At 55.3% G+C, this 16,756-nt stretch overlaps 1 long non-coding RNA gene across 1 annotated transcript; it reads left to right on the plus strand.

The window, feature by feature from the left end:
* Positions 1-5,006: 5,006 nt before the first annotated feature.
* LOC142254903 (uncharacterized) lies at positions 5,007-12,171 on the plus strand. Its single transcript, XR_012727324.1, has 2 exons — positions 5,007-5,329; positions 11,297-12,171. It is a non-coding gene; the product is annotated as an uncharacterized LOC142254903 (long non-coding RNA).
* Positions 12,172-16,756: the final 4,585 nt, after the last annotated feature.

Genomic DNA, 16,756 nt, shown 5'->3' on the forward strand with positions numbered 1-16,756 from the left:
ACCCTGGGTCTAACGCTTTACCACGTCAGGGGAAAGGGATAACGTGTATCCTTAAAACGTTTGGAGAAAACGCTTATCTGGTAAGCGTGGTGTTTCTGAACTGCTTCTCTGAAGTCAGCGTGGCCAGAAAAATACGCAATATACGCATGAGTACTGAAAAAGGATTTCTCCTGCTGTGAAGCTGACTCCTCCAATGGGGGAGCTGAGGGAGAAATATCCAACATTCCATTGATGGACGCTATAAGATCATTCACTATGGCGTCACCATCCGGTGTATCCGGATTGAGAGCGGTGTCAGGACCAAAGCCCTGATCAGCTACGTCTGCGTCATCATACAGAGAGTCCTTGCTGGGACCTTGACCAGTGAGGAAGCCGAGTGCCGCACCCAGCGAGCTAGCTTAGGCTGTCTGGGACTGCCGTCCGTGTCAGAGCCTTCACCCTGGAATGCCTTCCAAATGAGGGTGGCCAGGGAGCATTAATCAAGATTGCCCATGGCCTGTCTGGACTGCAAAGTCCTATCCCGTGACAATCTATCAGCCGAAACTGCAACTCCGTCCCTGTCCCTGGACAGGGTTCACAGATGGTTCCTTTGGCCACCTCTAGTAGAGACCCCGGCTGACCAATTGCCACAGGGGAGCTTGCACACAATGGGGGTCATGCCGGTGGAACAGTATCACATGCAGGAAAAACAGCATAGGAAGCCTAGTTGCTTTTTTGCTGCTGTATTCAAGCCATCTATGCAATGTATGGCATACAAGCATAAACACTTCAGCACATGCAATACAAGCAGCATAGAAAGCCTGTGCCTTGGCACCCTTGCTTTTTTGCTGCTGTTGTCCAGCCATCTAGGAGAATATAGCCCAGAGTAGCGACCGTACAGTGCAATGTATAGCATACAAGCATAAGTACAAATGAACACTTGAACCCCTGCAATACAAGCAGCCTATAAAGCCTGTGCCTTGGCACCCATGCTTTTTGCTGCTGTTGTCCAGACCTCTAGGAGAATATAGCCCAGAGTAGCGACCGTACAGTGCAATGTATAGCATACAAGCATAAGTACAAATGAACACTTCAGCACATGCAAAACAAGCAGCCTAGAAAACCTGTGCCTTAGCACCCTTGCTTTTTTGCTGCTGTTATCTCGCCATCTAGGAGGGCATATAGCCAAAGATAGCGACCTACAGTGCAGTGTATTGAAATGCATACAAGCATAAAATACAAATGGACACTTCGGTATTTAGTGGGGTCAGCACTTCAGGTGCTGCTTACCGCCCGCCTATAACGCGGGTGTGTGGTCGCCAGAGCCCTGTGTTGGTTGCCCAGAGCATGTCTCCGTTCCCCAGCTCGGACTGCGTGCAGGAATGGCTGCCGGCGTCCTTCTCCAGCTCGTGTGACGAGGGGCGGGCCGTGGGCGTGCCCCAGCCCAGAGCGGGAAACTGGCGTCCCACTGTGTCCAGTGAAGGGGGCTGGAGAATGCAAAGCAGACTCCAGCCCTCGGCGCTGACTGTCTGTACAGCGTCCCGCCTCTCCCCTGACTGGCAGGGCTGGAGGCGGGAACGAAACGAAAACTAGGCCGCAAAGCCGGGGGCTCGAGTAATAAGCGCGGCCGTCCATGTGCACGGCCAGCGCGGAAGTCCCCAGCGCACCACAAGTCCCAGCCGCGCCACAATGTAAAAAACACCCAGCAGCGGCCGGCGCGGCAGTTCCCAATACATAAATTCACTCAGCTAAGCTGCAGTGAATAATAGCACGAGCGCACCGCGCTGTTACCCCCGGCGCACTAACACTCCCAGCAATGCTGGTGTGTGTGTGCGCGCTTGCCCGGGGACACAGAGTACCTTAATGTAGCAGGGCCTGTCCCTGACGATACTCAGCTCCATATCCAGCAGGTTCTCTGGGTCTGTGGATGGAGCCCGGTCTCAGTGCCTGGAGACCTGTAAGATCCCACTTCGCCCAGAGCCCTGAGGGGGGATGGGGAAGGAAAACAGCATGTGGGCTCCAGCCTCCGTACCCGCAATGGGTACCTCAACCTTAACAAACACCCGACAAAAGTGGGGTGAGAAGGGAGCATGCTGGGGGCCCCATATGGGCCCACTTTTCTTCCATCCGACATAGTCAGCAGCTGCTGCTGACTAAAAACAGTGGAGCTATGCGTGGATGTCTGACCTCCTTCGCACAAAGCAGAAAACTGGTGAGCCAGTGATCCCACTGGGGGTGTATAGCCAGAAGGGGAGGGGCCTTACACTTTTTAGTGTAATGCTTTGTGTGGCCTCCGGAGGCAGTGCTATACACCCAATCGTCTGGGTCTCCCAATGGAGCGCCGAAGAAATATTTTTTTCTCTTTCATAATCCCATTATATTTAACCTAAAATCAAGTGAATACAAAGGAGCAGAGATAATCAGTAATGGTGCATAACCCCGAGAAATCCTAGTGGTAATCCCAAAACACAAGCGCAAAATGCACCAAAAATATGGAATAAAAAAGCAAGTCCTGCTGCAAAAGCCTGAGATTAATGGCTTATAACCCAATATCAAGAGAAAAATGGATCAAAACAGAAATACTAAAAAGAAAAGAGAAGAGTTCACTCTCGGCGCAGAAATCTAAATAAGAAAAATGGGAGATAGACTAAAAACGCAGCATTCCCAAGATTAATGTTTTTTGAGATTTTCATGTTGCAGAATTTTTGCACCTCAGTTAACTTGTATTTTTTCATTGACTTTTTGTTGCTGCATTTTTAATTCTGCGCTTTTTAGTATTTTTGTTAGAGTTGTTTTATTGTGTTTTTAACAGTTTTTTCCTCATTGTGTTATTTAGGCTATGTGCGCACATTGCCTTTTTAGTGACCACAAAGATGCGTTTTTGTACATTTTTGGCCACAAAAAAACGCATAAAAACACAACCGCACCAAAAAATGCAACGGTAAAAACACGTGTCTTTGCACATTTTGGTGCATTTTTTGCTGCATTTTTCTTCCTGCATTTTTTCAAATGCATTGCATGGGTCTAAAATGCAGAAATAATGGACATGTTGAATCTCTGTTGTCACTACAAAACCTCACCTAAAACAAAACTGCACTGTGCGAACAGCAAGAATGAAAACTCGTACTTTGCAGGAGAAGCAAAGTCATGCAGCTTTTAGACCAAAAACGCACCCGAAAAATGCAACGTGCACACATAGCCTTGAGCTGCGTTTTTTGACGCTTTTTTAACATTGCGTTTTTTACACTGCATTTATATTTAGTTTATGACTTTGCATTTTTTGTCTATCTGGTGTCTCATTCTTTATATAAAGCTCCTTTGTTTTTAAACGTCCTGATATTTACTTTCTTAGGTGCTGGTTACCTGAGCGTTTGATAAGTTTAAAGGGCAGAAACGCACTAAAATCGCGTTTATTGTTTTACATGTGGATTTTCTGCACTAAAATTGCATGTGCATTTTTTACATGTGGATTTTCTGCATCTAATCTAAGTCTATAGGGAAATTCTACATAAAAGACTCTGCATCTCCGCAAGAGAAATTGACGTTGCGGCTTCAAAAACGCACTGCGGCTCAGTTTACGCAGCGTAAAGGAGCACAGTGGACAGATTTCTGTAATTTCATCCACTTTGTTTCTACTGCAAGACGCTGCGTTTTTGAAGCAGTGAGGAAACGCGGGTATAACATAATGGGCAGGTAAAGAGTGCGCACAAGGCACAAATCAAATCACACTTCTTTTAAAAAAAAAAAAAGTGTTGGACCCTCGCTATTGTCTCATATTCTTTACTAATACTGGTATTTTTTTGTGGTTTGTTTCTTTTGCGGCTGAATGTGGTGAATCAGCCGCACGTCTGTATAAATTCTAACATGACTTTTTGGGTGCCGCTATATTTTGGCAGCAGGGGCCATCTTGCTGGATGTATTTACATACAAGGACACTATTTAATCCCCTTTTTCCGCTTGTTTCTCAGTCAGGCCTGGCCTCTTTACAGCCATTATTTATTTCTTGTTTCCTTTCTAAGGTGACTATATTTAATGCTCCGAAACAAAAATGGGGCAGAATTAGTTCATAATTTGTGTAAAAACGAGAAAAAAAAAGCAGAATAAATGTATTTAGCGGCAGATAAGGACTCCCGGCCGGTGGCTCGGGGCAGCGACTCTGCACATTATTCCTCTGCGCAACCGGTCTCCTCTACATAGAGTGCAAGTCATTAATTTCTTTGCTAGTGTGTTCAAAGCAAAACAAAATAAAAAAAAATTAAAATAAAAACTCCATTATTGCTCAGTGCTGGGGTCTGAGAGAAAAAGTTTCTACCCCAAAATCAAGAGGAAAACAAAAGGAAGCAAAACCGAAATAATGTGAACTGAGGTGACCAAGCCGGAGAGGAAAATGGCGGGAGAGGAGGAGACTGACGGCCCTAATGGCAGCCTTCCCCAGACAAGCGCCGCAGAGCCGGAGTCTGGGGAATATTCAGTATTAGTGCTGCATCTGTACACTGTAATAATCTGTGACTTTTTCTCCCCTTTTCCTATTATTGCAGCGCCATAACTAGGCCGCACTAATTCCCGCACCTTCCTCCCTCCCGTCCACCCAGCTCCCTGCCCAGTGCCCTGAGAACTTAGAATGGCGGCTGTCCCTACGCGCGTAGGAATATATAGACTACTGATATCACGTGGTGTAGTGGTGGTCACGTGGTATCGCGCGTCACTCCCTGATGGTCACGTGGTGCTGCAGCGTCACTCAGCGCCGCTCAGTTGGCCGAGCGTCATCAGACCACGCCCTCTGTTGATCACAGCAGGGAATAGACTGCGGCCGGGACTCTGCAGAAGTGAAAACCCGAGATGGACTCCGCCCCCGGAAGGTGAGTGCCTGGTGATCGGCCGATGTGATCGCAGACGATCCCTCCCCTGCTGTGCAAACTTCTATCCCTCTGTATTAGTCGTTCCCCGGATGCAGTTAACCCCTTCCTGACACAGACTATTCTCTTTCCTCCTTTTCTCAAGTGGTTAAGCCTAGAATGTATGGTAGAGGCTGGATCGGAGTTGATTTTTTGAGGGGGAGGAGTGATTTCATGAAATCATGATGTCACCGGAAGGGGCGGGGCCTCCTCAGTGCCGTGCAGCTCTGTGGGCGGGAAGCGGCAGTGCTCGGGCCCCTCTGTGCAGAGCGGACGGATCCTGACCCTGAGGTGGAGAAGATTCAGCTTTTCCTCATTAGTTATAGTTCTGGGGTCTCAGACTGTATGTTGGGGGCACAGAGCAGTGTCTCCTGTCACTACTGGGGGCTGCAGCTCGTGTATATTTCAGGGAATGTACTGAAGCTGCAGCACTGTGCTGTGGAGGCTTCAATAAGGTAAGTGCTTACGAAGGGGGGTTACACGGAGCAGGGGGGTGATGCTGTGGAGGTTTTATAAGGAATGTGGGGGTTACTCTAGGCAGGAGGCGACGCTGCATGTTTGGGGGCGCTTGCAGGAGGCAATGTGGAACGTTTAGGGCGGCTCGCACTTGCCACGGAGCGACTGCATGTTTGGGGTGGACTCGCACTGGACAGGGGGCGACGCTGCACGTTTGGGGGGGCTGGCAGTGGGCGACGCTGCACATTTGGGGGGGTGCAGTGGGCGACGCTGCACATTTGGGGGGGTGGGCAGTGGGCGACGCTGCACGTTTGGGGGGGTGGGCAGTGGGCGACGCTGCACGTTTGGGGGGGGTGGGCAGTGGGCGACGCTGCACGTTTGGGGGGTTGGCAGTGGGCGACGCTACACGTTTGGGGGGGTGGCAGTGGGCGACGCTACACGTTTGGGGGGTTGGCAGTGGGCGACGCTGCACGTTTGGGGGGGTTGGCAAGTGGGCGACGCTGCACGTTTGGCGGGGGTTGGCAGTGGGCGACGCTGCACGTTTGGGGGGGTTGGCAGTGGGCGACGCTGCACGTTTGGGGGGGGGGGTTGGCAGTGGGCGACGCTGCACGTTTGGGGGGGTTGGCAGTGGGCGACGCTGCACGTTTGGGGGGGTTGGCAGTGGGCGACGCTGCACGTTTGGGGGGGTTGGCAGTGGGCGACGCTGCACGTTTGGGGGGGGGTTGGCAGTGGGCGACGCTGCACGTTTGGGGGGGTTGGCAGTGGGCGACGCTGCACGTTTGGGGGGGTTGGCAGTGGGCGACGCTGCACGTTTGGGGGGGGTTGGCAGTGGGCGACGCTGCACGTTTGGGGGGGTTGGCAGTGGGCGACGCTGCACGTTTGGGGGGGTTGGCAGTGGGCGACGCTGCACGTTTGGGGGGGTTGGCAGTGGGCGACGCTGCACGTTTGGGGGGGCTGGCAGTGGGCGACGCTGCACGTTTGGGGGGGCTGGCAGTGGGCGACGCTGCACGTTTGGGGGGGCGTGGCACTGGGCGACGCTGCACGTTTGGGGGGGCTCGCAGAGGGTGACACGTTTGGTGGGAACTTGCACTGGGCAGGGTGTGACGCTGCACGCTTGGGGGGGCTCGCAGGGGCTGACTCTGCACGTTTGGGGGGCTCGCACTGGCCAGGGGGTGCCCTGCACGTTTGGGGGGCTCGCACTGGCCAGGGGGTGCCCTGCACGTTTGGGGGGCTCGCAGTGGCCAGGGGGTGACGCTGCACGTTTGGGGGGCTCGCAGTGGCCAGGGGGTGACGCTGCACGTTTAAGGGGCTCGCAGTGGCCTGGGGGTGACGCTGCACGTTTGGGGGGCTCGCACTGGCCTGGGGGGTGACGCTGCACGTTTGGGGGGCTCGCACTGGCCAGGGGGGGGTGACGCTGCACGTTTGGGGGGCTCGCACTGGCCAGGGGGTGACGCTGCACGTTTGGGGGGGCTCGCACTGGCCAGGGGGGTGACGCTGCACGTTTGGGGGGCTCGCACTGGCCAGGGGGTGACGCTGCACGTTTGGGGGGCTCGCACTGGCCAGGGGGTGACGCTGCACGTTTGGGGGGCTCGCACTGGCCAGGGGGTGACGCTGCATGTTTGGTGGGGGGGGGGCCTCTCGCGGAGGGCGACGCTGCACGTTTGGGGGGCTCTCGCGGGGCAGTGGTGCTTGTTGTTGTGGGGGCTCTCGCGGGGCAGTGGTGCTTGTTGTTGTGGGGGGCTCTCGCGGGGCAGTGGTGCGTGTTGTTGTGGGGGCTCTCGCGGGGCAGTGGTGCTTGTTGTTGTGGGGGCTCTCGCGGGGCAGTGGTGCTTGTTGTTGTGGGGGCTCTCGCGGGGCAGTGGTGCGTGTTGTTGTGGGGGCTCTCGCGGGGCAGTGGTGCGTGTTGTTGTGGGGGCTCTCGCGGGGCAGTGGTGCGTGTTGTTGTGGGGGCTCTCGCGGGGCAGTGGTGCGTGTTGTTGTGGGGGCTCTCGCGGGGCAGTGGTGCGTGTTGTTGTGGGGGCTCTCGCGGGAGCAGTGGTGCGTGTTGTTGTGGGGGCTCTCGCGGGGCAGTGGTGCGTGTTGTTGTGGGGGCTCTCGCGGGCAGTGGTGCGTGTTGTTGTGGGGGCTCTCGCGGGGCAGTGGTGCGTGTTGTTGTGGGGGCTCTCGCGGGGCAGTGGTGCGTGTTGTTGTGGGGGCTCTCGCGGGGCAGTGGTGCGTGTTGTTGTGGGGGCTCTCGCGGGGCAGTGGTGCGTGTTGTTGTGGGGGCTCTCGCGGGGCAGTGGTGCGTGTTGTTGTGGGGGCTCTCGCGGGGCAGTGGTGCGTGTTGTTGTGGGGGCTCTCGCGGGGCAGTGGTGCGTGTTGTTGTGGGGGCTCTCGCGGGGCAGTGGTGCGTGTTGTTGTGGGGGCTCTCGCGGGGCAGTGGTGCGTGTTGTTGTGGGGGCTCTCGCGGGGCAGTGGTGCGTGTTGTTGTGGGGGCTCTCGCGGGGCAGTGGTGCGTGTTGTTGTGGGGGCTCTCGCGGGGCAGTGGTGCGTGTTGTTGTGGGGGCTCTCGCGGGGCAGTGGTGCGTGTTGTTGTGGGGGCTCTCGCGGGGCAGTGGTGCGTGTTGTTGTGGGGGCTCTCGCGGGGCAGTGGTGCGTGTTGTTGTGGGGGCTCTCGCGGGGCAGTGGTGCGTGTTGTTGTGGGGGGCTCTCGCGGGGCAGTGGTGCGTGTTGTTGTGGGGGCTCTCGCGGGGCAGTGGTGCGTGTTGTTGTGGGGGCTCTCGCGGGGCAGTGGTGCGTGTTGTTGTGGGGGGCTCTCGCGGGGCAGTGGTGCGTGTTGTTGTGGGGGCTCTCGCGGGGCAGTGGTGCGTGTTGTTGTGGGGGCTCTCGCGGGGCAGTGGTGCGTGTTGTTGTGGGGGCTCTCGCGGGGCAGTGGTGCGTGTTGTTGTGGGGGCTCTCGCGGGGCAGTGGTGCGTGTTGTTGTGGGGGCTCTCGCGGGGGCAGTGGTGCGTGTTGTTGTGGGGGCTCTCGCGGGGCAGTGGTGCGTGTTGTTGTGGGGCTCTCGCGGGGGCAGTGGTGCGTGTGTTGTTGTGGGGGCTCTCGCGGGGCAGTGGTGCGTGTTGTTGTGGGGGCTCTCGCGGGCAGTGGTGCGTGTTGTTGTGGGGGCTCTCGCGGGGGCAGTGGTGCGTGTTGTTGTGGGGGCTCTCGACGGGGCAGTGGTGCGTGTTGTTGTGGGGGCTCTCGCGGGGCAGTGGTGCGTGTTGTTGTGGGGGCTCTCGCGGGGCAGTGGTGCGTGTTGTTGTGGGGGCTCTCGCGGGGCAAGTGGTGCGTGTTGTTGTGGGGGCTCTCGCGGGGCAGTGGTGCGTGTTGTTGTGGGGGCTCTCGCGGGGGCAGTGGTGCGTGTTGTTGTGGGGGCTCTCGCGGGGGCAGTGGTGCGTGTTGTTGTGGGGGCTCTCGCGGGGCAGTGGTGCGTGTTGTTGTGGGGGCTCTCGCGGGGCAGTGGTGCGTGTTGTTGTGGGGGCTCTCGCGGGGCAGTGGTGCGTGTTGTTGTGGGGGCTCTCGCGGGGCAGTGGTGCGTGTTGTTGTGGGGGCTCTCGCGGGGCCTCTTCTCCCTGCGAGCCCCCCCGACGTGCAGCCTCTCTCTCCCTGCGAGGGACGCTGCGGGGGTGACGCTGCACGTTGTGAGGGGGGGCCGGCACTGGGCAGGGGGCGAAGGGGGGGCCCTGTGTGTGTGCGGGGGGGGGGGGGGGCGGCCTGTGTGCGCGTGCGGTGGAGTCCCTGTGTGTGTGTGTGTGTGGGGCCGTGTGTGTGTGTGGGGCCGTGTGTGTGTGTGGGGCCCGTGTGTGTGTGTGGGGCCGTGTGTGTGTGTGTGTGGGGGCCGTGTGTGTGTGTGTGTGTGGGGGCCGTGTGTTGTGTGTGTGTGTGTGGCCGTGTGTGTGTGTGTGTGTGGGGCCGTGTGTGTGTGTGTGTGGGGCCGTGTGTGTGTGTGTGTGGGGCCGTGTGTGTGTGTGTGTGGGGCCGTGTGTGTGTGTGTGTGGGGCCGTGTGTGTGTGTGTGTGGGGCCGTGTGTGTGTGTGGGGCCGTGTGTGTGTGGGGCCGTGTGTGTGTGTGTGGGGCCGTGTGTGTGTGTGTGGGGGCCGTGTGTGTGTGTGTGTGTGGGGCCGTGTGTGTGTGTGTGTGTGGGCCGTGTGTGTGTGTGTGTGTGGGGCCGTGTGTGTGTGTGTGTGTGTGTGTGTGTGTGTGGGGCCGTGTGTGTTGTGTGTCGTGTGTGGGCCGTGTGTGTGTGTGGGGCCGTGTGTGTGTGTGGGGGCCGTGTGTGTGTGTGTGTGTGGGGCCGTGTGTGTGTGTGTGGGGCCGTGTGTGTGTGTGTGTGTGTGGGGCCGTGTGTGTGTGTGTGGGGCCGTGTGTGTCGTGTGTGGGGCCGTGTGTTGTGTGTGTTGTGTGTGTGTGTGGGGCCGTGTGTGTGTTGTGTGTGGGGCCGTGTGTGTGTGTGTGGGGCCGCGTGTGTGTGTGTGTGGGGCCGGTGTGTGTGTGTGTGGGGCCGTGTGTGTGTGTGTGTGGGGCCGTGTGTGGTGGGCCGTGCGTGAACGTGTGTTGGGTGGGGCTCGCAGGAGAGAGAGGCTGCACGTTGGGGGGGGAGAGGAGGCTGCACGTTGGGGGGGAGAGAGGCTGCACGTTGGGGGGGGGGAGAGAGGCTGCACGTTGGGGGGGGGGAGAGAGGCTGCACGTTGGGGGGGGGGGAGAGAGGCTGCACGTTGGGGGGGGGAGAGAGGCTGCACGTTGGGGGGGGGGGGGGAGAGAGGCTGCACGTTGGGGGGGGGGAGAGAGGCTGCACGTTGGGGGGGGGAGAGGCTGCACGTTGGGGGGGGGGGGAGGAGAGGCTTGCACGTCGGGGGGGGGGGGAGAGGCTGCACGTCGGGGGGGGGAGGTTGCAGGGGGAGAGAGGTTGCACGTTGGGGGGGGGGGGGGAGGTTGCAGGGGGGAGAGAGGCTGCACGTTGGGGGGGGGGAGATGAGGCTGCACGTTGGGGGGGGGGGGGGAGAGAGGCTGCACGTTGGGGGGGGGGGAGAGAGGCTGCACGTTGGGGGGGGAGAGAGGCTGCACGTTGGGGGGGGAGAGAGGCTGCACGTTGGGGGGGAGAGAGGCTGCACGTTGGGGGGGGGGGAGAGAGGCTGCACGTTGGGGGGGGGGAGAGGCTGCACGTCGGGGGGGGGGGGGGGGGAGGTTGCAGGGGGAGAGAGGTTGCACGTTGGGGGGGGGGGGGGGAGGTTGCAGGGGGAGAGAGGCTGCACGTTGGGGGGGGGGAGAGAGAGGCTGCACGTTGGGGGGGGGAGAGAGGCTGCACGTTGTGGGGGGAGGGGGAGAGAGGCTGCACGTTGGGGGGGGGGAGAGAGGCTGCACGTTGGGGGGGGGGAGAGAGGCTGCACGTTGGGGGGGGGGAGAGAGGCTGCACGTTGGGGGGGGGGAGAGAGGCTGCACGTTGGGGGGGGGGAGAGAGGCTGCACGTTGGGGGGGGGGGGGGAGAGAGGCTGCACGTTTGGGGGGGGGGAGAGGCTGCACGTTGGGGTGGGGGGGGGAGAGGCTGCACGTTGGGGGGGGGGGGGGGAGAGAGGCTGCACGTTGGGGGGGGAGAGAGGCTGCACGTTGGGGGGGGGGGGGAGAGGCTGCACGTTGGGGGGGGGGGGGAGAGAGGCTGCACGTTGGGGGGGGGGGGGAGAGGCTGCACGTTGGGGGGGGGGAGAGAGGCTGCACGTTGGGGGGGGGGGAGAGAGGCTGCACGTTGGGGGGGGGAGCTTGCAGGGGGGAGAGAGGCTGCACGTTGGGGGGGGGGGGAGCTTGCAGGGGGAGAGAGGCTGCACGTTGGGGGGGGGGGGGGAGCTTGCAGGGGGAGAGAGGCTGCACGTGGGGGGCTCGTGCTGGGCAGGGGACAGTGTTGCACTTTGTGGGAGGTGTGCTATTAATCTTCTCCCTTTGTTTTTCTAATACAGTTTGTGACTACTGGCTTCTGGGTGTAATTGCCCCCCGTCGTCCCCACCTTAGAGACTGAGAGAACAGTGTGGTCTAATGCACATCACACCTCCTGTGTCCTCCCATGTATTCAACAAGAGGATTTTTATGGTAAATGGAGAAATACAATTTTTACACCTAAAACGCACGGGACTCCAATACAAAAGATTTTTTTTCTTTCATTGTTGCCAATGTCCAACATGGCTTTATTCTACGTATTAATTTGTAAAGTTGATTGTTACAGTATATATTTGTATCCCCGACCTTCTGTCTCCCCCTCTCTAATTACCCTGTAGACTAAGCCCCCGAGAGCAGGGTCCGCTCCCCTCTGTACCCGTCTGTCAGTGTTATATATTTGTATCCCCGACCTTCTGTCTCCTCCCCTTTACCCTGTAGACTGTGAGCACCTGAGAGCAGGGTCTGCGCCCCTCTGTACCCGTCTGTCAGTGTTATATATTTGTATCCCCGACCTTCTGTCTCCTCCTTTTTACCCTGTAGACTGTAAGCTCTGAGAGCAGGGTCTGCGCCCCTCTGTACCCGTCTCAGTGTTATATATTTGTATCCCCGACCTTCTGTCTCCTCCCCATTACCCTGTAGACTGTAAGCCCCTGAGGGCAGGGTCCGCTCCCCTCTGTACCAGTGTGTCAGTGTTATATATTTGTATCCCCGACCTTCTGTCTCCTCCCCTTTACCCTGTAGACTGTGAGCACCTGAGAGCAGGGTCTGCGCCCCTCTGTACCCGTCTTTGAGGATTGGTTTATTCACTGTAATTTTATATCTGTATTTTGGGTGTAACCCGCTCCCATGTACAGCATGGAATAAATGTTCTCTATAAAAATAAAACTGTATAAATATATTTCTCTTTTTTTTTTTTTTTTTTTTTTAAATTGATATACTTATTTTAATAAAACTGTTCTAGAAGTTTGGGCTGAATGTTCATTTCTATAATGATAAAGCTCGGCGTGACATTAGTGAGCAGTCACTGCCGGTCGGGCTTCGGTCACAGTGTTGTAAGTAGTTTCCAAAACATCTCAGTCCTCACATGTAGACCCACAGTAAACTGATCAGATCTCGCTGACAATTTATTTTCTGTCTTTAGCAGCCCCCTGATCCTCTTATGCCCCCCATTTGTTAGGCCCCAGTCCTGTTTCACCGTGTTTCCCTCCTTTGGTGGCAACATAACTCCATGAGGCTCACACCGCCTGATTCCGGTCATATGGGGCGAAACTTTTTTTTTTTTTAATTTAAAGGGACGTAAGTTGCTTTTTGCTGAGCGTTCTGAAGCTGTTGCCACCGCTGTTCCATAGGACAGGCTCTGGCAGAGGTCACACTACATAATTTTACAGAGGGGTAACAATACTCCTTAGAAATTTTGAGAAGTATTTTTAGCCGCTGAGAACATTATAATTTGCAGCAACTCAAAATTACCCGTATATGCCGGCGTATAAGACGACTGGGCGTATAAGACGACCCCCAACTTCTGCCCTAAAAAATATAGAATTTGGGATATACTCACTGTATAAGACTACATACAGACAAACACACACAACTCTGCTACATACAGACAAACACATACAACTCTGCTACATACAGACAAACACATACAACTCTGCTGCTCTGTGGGGCCTGCACCCGCGGCATCGGCGGGGGGGGTGGGGATTGGCAGGGCATACATCTGGGGGGGTTAGAAGCAGCTCACCGGGGCCCATAATGGGGAGGCGGGGAGGGCATTTACCCAATTAGGTCACGGTTGGAGAGGGGGGCCCACACAGCGCCGGACAGAAGCTCGCCTCCATCTGTGGGACTGAGAAGGCGGTAGCTCCGCCCACAGATGAAATTCAAAACAGGATGTCTGCGCGCCTTAAAGTGACGGCGCCGCAGATTGCTGCCGAGGTATGATATATATATATATATATATATACGCCGGCTGTATATCCGGCGTATAAGACGACCCCCCACTGTAGCCATTATTTTAAGGGGGTAAAAAGTCGTCTTATACGCCAGTATATACGGTATAGTACATACAATAGATGGGTATCTATAAGGCCCCTTTCAGATGTCCGTGTTTAAACAGGTGCAAGCCACACGTACCAGTATGGTATCTGTGTGGTACCGGTAAAAAAAAAAAGTAAGATACTGAAATGAATGTTTTGGTTTGTTTTGTTTTTTTTGTTTAATGTGGAAAGCCTGAAAAATTAAAGATATAGGAAGATAAATAGAGCTTATAGAATAGTGTTCTAGAGATAGTTAGCTTGACCAGCATTTTTACACCATTTTTATTTTTTAATTTAAAAAAAAAAAGTGGGGTCCCCCCAACTTTCATGTCCAGCACAGGAACAGCAGCAGCTGTAGGCTGAAATCCTCAGCTCTTTGCAGTACCTTGGCTGGTTATGAAAAATAGAGGGGATCCCACACTTATTTTTTACATTTTTAGATTAAAAAAAATTACGTGTGGTCCCCTCCATTTTTACTAAAAAAAACAGCCATGGTACAGCAGACAACTGGGGGATGATATTCTTAGGGTGGAAAGGGCCATGGTTATTTGGCCCTTTTCCAGCCTAACAATAGCAGCCCACAGACGCCCGAGAAGTGGCACATCAATTAGATGCAGCAATTGTGGTGCTGGACCTGGCTCTTCCCATTGCTTTGGTGCAATGGCAAACTGGGTAATATTTGTGGTGTTGATGCCAGCTCCAGCATACACCCCTACTACTAATCCAGTAGATGAAAGGAGAATAACAAACTTTATTTGAACAAAAAACCTTCGACTCAGACCTCATTCACCAATTTATTTGATTTTTATAAATAAAAAACAGTTCTACCGTAATCTATGGTGAGGTCCCATGACATTCCCCAAAAGCAAACCTGGAAAGACATAAAAGAGAAAATCATTCAATAAATAAAGACAAAATACACCCTCTTTTTCCAATTTATTTCTCTATCAAAGCCCTAATCCTGGTCTGCCGAAAGCCAATTGGGGGCGGTCACGTCAATCCTATACTGCTGTCACACTCAATGGAGAACCGAATATTCCTCATTGGTTGTGAGAGCGCACACACACACACACACACACACACACACACACACACACACACACACACACACACACACACACACACACACTCTCTGCTGTGGATGCTTCTGTTTGATGACCTTCATCTCATAAGGTGAGCTCAGGTTATCCAGGTCAGCAGTATGTGTGCGGGGCGCGGCAGTGATGTCACAGGTTAATCAGAGTTCACAATGAACTCAGATGACATCCTGATGACACCCGCGCTACTGTGGGTGTCACAGCAGTAACGTCATGGGTTCATCGGAGTTCCCAATGAACTTTGAAGAACCCGTGAAGTCACTGTCGCTACACCCGCGGTAGCGTAGGTGTCGTCAGGATATCAGAGTTCCTTGGATACTCACCTGTCCCCAGCGATGCTGTCCCTGGCACTGATGTCTATGGTGCTGCTGCTTCCAGGTCCTCCGTTGAGTGCATATTCATTGAGTATAATGAGCGGGGGATCGGAAGCAAGTGACAGCAGGGCTGGAGACAAGTAAGTATAAAAATTCATTTTATTTCAGAGACACGTGTTTTCTCCGGTTCGTGTCACACGGATCACATCAGTGTGACACCCGTGCTGCCTGAGAAAAAAAAAACTGCATGCAGGGAAATGTGGGGCAACACGGTCCATGTAAAAACATGCATGTGTGAGGAACACTATAGAATAACATGAGTACGTGTGGCATCCGTGTTACAAATGGATGTCACACATACCTGAAACATATGGATAAAAATTCCCCGTTTTCCCAATCGGTGCGGGTTCCAGTGATCGGACACTGATCAGCAGGTGATCACCTTGCCCATGGATAGGTGATAACTTGTTTTCACTAAACAATCCCTTTAAGGCGTGTAAACAATCCCTACAATTATTTGTCCGACAGCTCTCTCTTGACTATCACATACAGGAGTGCTCGGCCAAATGTTTTTGTGTTCTCTCTCTGAGAGCTGATGTCGCCTCCTCTGGGGGTGGATTATCTTTCAAGAGATCAAAAGCATCAACAAGTGGAATTCAAACACGCCGGTTCCTTCCCTCCCTTTACATCCATTCTCGAGGTAAGTCAGATAGGCCCCATACACATCGGATTGTTGTCTGATCCGGGCGATTTTAGCCCTATGTTTATGGGAGCCTTCATGTAATCTGTATAAGGGTTTATTCAAATATCTATGAACGTCAGTACAATCTCTGAACACAATGCATGGACTGGCTGAGGCCGTCCTTATAGACAGTGCTGTGAGCTCAGAAATCATGAACCTCAGTGCAACAACTGTGATCTAGTCATCTCTGCGCTGGGCAGTGTTGTAACTAGAATTTGATGGGCCCCAGTGCAAAATTAGGACCTGCCCCCCCAACACAGATACACTGGGTACAGGATAATGACACCGACACTCGGGGCATGGGATAATGACGCTGACACTCGGTACGGGATAATGAAGTTAACACTTGGCTCTTTCCCTCAGCACTCAGGTTTCCCATGATCTGAAATCCTTCTTTCTATCATCATCCAGCTTTCCTATGTTCTGATATCCATCTTGTCCTCAGCACCCAGCTTCCCTAGGCTCTGCTATACATCTTTCCCTCAGCACCCAGCTTTCCCATATCATAGCATCGTAAAGCTGGGTGCTGCGGGTAAGAGCCTCTTTCCATCAGCACAAAACTTTCCCATCCAAAGATTATGTCTTTGTCCCCCCTCGTATATATAGTTCTCCAAATACTATAATGGCCCCCACATAGCCTTCCATATAGCATATTGGGTCCCACGCAGGGGCGTAACTACCGCGGTCGCCATTGCGACCGGGCCCAGGAGCTTAGGGGTCCGGTGGCCGCCCGGCAGTTCAGCAGCCAGCTCCTGTCAGTGAGGGAGGGGCTGCGCTGATCTGTCACAAACCACGCGGCGGCTATATGACCCGCTGCCGCCGCCGACACCGGGCCCCCCTGCCTGGTGGCAGCGGGGCCCCCTCCTCCGTCACCGCGCACAGTAATGTTGAAGCATAGAGCTGCCGGCGGCACTCTATCCATCATCATTCCCCTCTCCCCCCCCCCTCCGTGCCTGCGCGGTGACGTCACTCCTGTGCGACTGCTGTGCTCAGAGTGCACAGAGCGCAGGACGGGAGGACGCCGACCGGAGCACCGGGAGAACGAGAAGGGGGGAGGACGAGCAGCGATGGAAGAGGAGAGCGGTGAGTTCGAGCAGTGGCTGGTGAGTTAAGGGAGCAGTGAGGACGAGCACTGGCTGGGGAATGAAGGGAGTAGTGAGGACGAGCAGTGGCTGGGGAATGAGGGGAGCAGTGAGGACGAGCAGTGGCTGGGGAATGAGGGGAGCAGTGAGGACGAGCAGTGGCTGGGGAATGAGGGGAGCAGTGAGTACGAGCAGTGGCTGGGGAATGAGGG

The sequence above is a fragment of the Anomaloglossus baeobatrachus genome, chromosome 10, assembly GCF_048569485.1.
Source record: "Anomaloglossus baeobatrachus isolate aAnoBae1 chromosome 10, aAnoBae1.hap1, whole genome shotgun sequence".
NCBI lineage: Eukaryota > Metazoa > Chordata > Amphibia > Anura > Aromobatidae > Anomaloglossus > Anomaloglossus baeobatrachus.